This window comes from Schistocerca gregaria, chromosome 3 (genome assembly GCF_023897955.1).
Source record: "Schistocerca gregaria isolate iqSchGreg1 chromosome 3, iqSchGreg1.2, whole genome shotgun sequence".
Classification (NCBI taxonomy): domain Eukaryota; kingdom Metazoa; phylum Arthropoda; class Insecta; order Orthoptera; family Acrididae; genus Schistocerca; species Schistocerca gregaria.
The window spans coordinates 127946115-127950072 of record NC_064922.1 but is presented as its reverse complement, the minus strand read 5'-3'; positions in this window follow the sequence as shown (position 1 = coordinate 127950072).

Here is a 3958-nt window from a genome sequence, read left to right as displayed (position 1 = left end):
GTTGGGATAGTCCACTCGAAGGGAAGTAACGCAGGCGGGCGAGCAATCATACGGCACGCGCGGCTAACAATCATACGGCACTGCAGAGAGACTTTTTGAACACCCCGTAGTATTACAAAAGCGTAAATAGATTTTGGACGAAAGTGGGAGGGAAGGATGCAGGGCGCAGTCGGCCCAGACAAATTCAAGCAGCCGCTGACAAAATCTTTTAAAAAACAAACGAACTAAGGAGTATGCTGTCATCACATACCATTTTCAATCTACACAAACCCATCCTCATTGTTTCACATCGGGACTGCTATCGTAACTGAGTACCTCCCATGTGACCAGATTTGGTGAAATTTTGCAGTTTTGGCTAATAATGATAGAATTTTGAGCAAAATTTTTAAAGAAATGCAACCATCGCCGTTCAAGGGATATTTCTGTTGATCAACGCGGTTTTTGGGTGACAGACGAATCAACGTGTATTTTTATGCACTGGTTTTAATTTAGTATTATTTGTAATGATATTTATAGTTTCGCTGCCTTATGAAATATTTAAATGTTGCAACCTCAAAGTTGTCTGCCCCCAATAGCTGAGTGGTCAGCACAACAGAATGTCAATCCTAACGGCCCAGGTTCGATTCCCGACTGGGTCGGAGATTTTCTCCGCTCAGGGAATGGGTGTTGTATTGTCCTAATCATCATCATTTCATCCCCATCAACGCCGCAGTGACGTTAATATCGAAAGACTTGCACCTGACGAATGGTCTACCCGACGGGAGGCCCTAGTCACACGACCTTTATTTATCCAAAAGCTCTGCCAGCCTCCACATAAAGACTCCATTGCTAACATCAAACTGCTATAGACAGGTAATTAGGTTATTATCGTAGTGTGTATACATTATTAACTTACCGTAAAGCTAGCGGACGAATCAAAATCAATTTTCCTTTTCTTTCTTGTTACAGAATTATCCGTAATTACACTAATTTGACAGAAGTCATGGGACTGCGATATGCACATATACAGATGGCAGTAGTGTCAGGTACACATGGAAGAAAACGGCATTGCATTGGCGCTGCTGTCATTTGTAATAGTCCGAGCAGTTTTTGTCCAATGCGCTGGGCGAGTTCATTTGTTTTTTCAGATGGAAATGCCAACAGTGTTGGAAACCTTTCGGCTGCTGGGCGATGACAGGAATCGCGGCGGCACACACTCAGCAATCTTTCTCAGACGATTTTACAGAAATTGTCAGTAAAACAATTAAGTTTTGCTTTACTTATAGCTTTATATGTCAGGTTCACGATTTCGTGCCAATCATTTCGTTAAAGGTCATAGTAATTTTGATATTTACGTGGAAATAAGACACTCAGAGAAATTCGAAACAGTTTGTAATGAAAAATAGAGGTCGCTGTAATCTTGCTTTTAGTGCATATTACATAATACATTGCAGTGTATGAAATTTAGATAACATACCGAATTTTTCTTTAAACTTGGCTGGAGGTCTCTATCTGTTACCAGTCTCGAGAAAATTCTTTTGACGTAGCACACTCATTTGCGATCGCATTGCGCCAGCGCTGAAGCCAAAGGGAAACATTCACGACATTCCTCATACTTCATACACGGTTTGAGATATCGAAATGAGATTTCGGCAACTAATAGCACACAGTGGCTCTGAGCACTATGGGACTTAACATCTATGGTCATCAGTCCCCTAGAACTCAGAACTACGTAAACCTAACTAACCTAAGGACAGCACTCAACACCCAGTAGCACACAGTGAGGTGAGTACTTTGCGATATGGTTATTATGCAAAACTTCATTATCTACCATGTTATTCCACTAACTAAAGACTATTTCGATGAAATAATTCAATTTTTAAAGGCCATTGATAGCAGGTGAAAAAAGAAATGTTCTAGGTTTTTGAACAACATAACTGAACACATCACACGTTTATTTTGTATAGAGATTGTGCTTTTTCGTAAGCTACTGACCTTAACTGCAGTTCTCACTTATAAACCACGTTTTCAGAACTTTTGCAACTGCGTCTGCACAACATGTTAATGGGATGAGACTGTGTAAATTACGCTGTGTTTTGACAAAAGAAGTAAATTTTAACATGGTAACCAGGTTTTACTCAAAATTCGCCACTCAAGATGCTTCTTTGAAAGTTTCAAATGGTTAACAAACCGGGCGAAAATAAATCGCTGCATTTTCGGCGAAACTCGTTTCAGATACCAAGCAAAGCAGAGGTGACAGTAAATCTTTTTAAATGGTCACCATGCAATTTTGGGCATGGAGGACCCCACTTCACAGAAAATGTGAGCATAGGCTTCAGTTTAGAACGGTATTTTCCTCTGCAGTGCCTGCTCTTAACCGCCCCCCCCCCCCCCCCCCCATGCGGGCCCTGTCATCTGCGCATATAGCGGCCATGGCATTCTGCGCACACTATACTCAGATGATTCATGTGAAAAGGTTTCCGACGTGAATTAACAGCCTTTGAATGCGGAACAGTAGTTGCAGCCAGGCGCATTGGCATTTACAATTTCGGAAATCGTTAGGGAATTCAATATTCCGCGATCCACCGTGTCTGGAGTGTGCCTAGAATATCACATTTAAGCCATTACCTCTCACTACGGACGACACAGTCACCGACAGCCTTCGCTTAACGACCGAGAGCAGCGGCGTTTCCGTAGCGTTGTCAGTGCTCACAGGCAAGCAACATTGCGTGAAATAACAGCAAAAATCAGTGTGGGACACACGACGAAGGTATCCATTAATAAGCTATGGCAGCAGACGACCGATGCGAGTGCCTTTGCTAATAGCACAACACTGCTTGCAGTGCGTTCCTGGGCTCACGACCACGTTGCTTGGACCCTAGACGAATGGAAAACTCTGGGCTGGTCAGGTGAATCCCGATTCTAGTTAGTAGGAGCAGATGGTAGGATTCGAGAGCGGGGCAGACTCCATGGTGTCACGGACCCAAGTTGCCAACAAGGTACAGTACAGTTTGGTGCTGGCTCCATAACAGTATGGTCTGTGAGTACATGGAATGGACTTGGTCATCTGGTCCAACTGGTAGTTGGAGACCATTTTCAGCCATTCATGGACGTCACGTTACCAAACAACGATCGAATTTTTCTGGATGACAATGCGCCATCTCACCAGGATACAACTGTTCGTGATTCATTTGAAGAACATTCTGGGCAATTCGAACAAATGATATGGCCACTCAGACTGTCCAGCACGAATCGCATTCAACACTTATGGGACAAAATCGAGAGATCAGTTCATGCTCATAATCATGCACTGGTAACACTTCCGCAATTGTGGACGGCTATAAAGGGGACTTGCAACTATTTGTAGAGTCAATTCACGTTGATCTGCTGCACAGTGCTGGGCAAGAGGATGTCTGACACCATTTTAGGTGGTATGTCATCAATTTGTCGCCTCGGTATAGAAACTATCACAACAGCACATAGTACAAAAACAATAAACTTATAAAAACAACAGCTTGAGCTCCAGCAAGGCTAACAATTAGTCTAGGCTAAAATAGGGTTTGGCGATAGCCGATAGTGCTATGTATGTACAGATCGACCTATTGTTGGCCTTGCTGTTAATAGACAGTGCGTATCCCTTTTTCATAGTATGATCAATCAAAATATCTTTGAGTTCCACTGCACAGAAACTAGGTCGTGAATAATTGTATTTAGGTGATACGAGATGGGGGTTCCGGACAACCTGGACGCCCCCTTTAACAATGTCCTTGTGTTAAGCGAGTGATGTAAACGCATTTCTAATAAGGTATAGTGGATTAGGGATATGATATTGAAATACACTACAGATACTGTTACAAAGCTAGAAATATAAAAAGTTGTATGTTGAAATCTCATAAGACTGAGAATTTGATCTGATTTCTAACAACTGATTTACGGTAGCTTTATGGGGACAGGGGGTCTGGACTCCAAAAATCGCAAC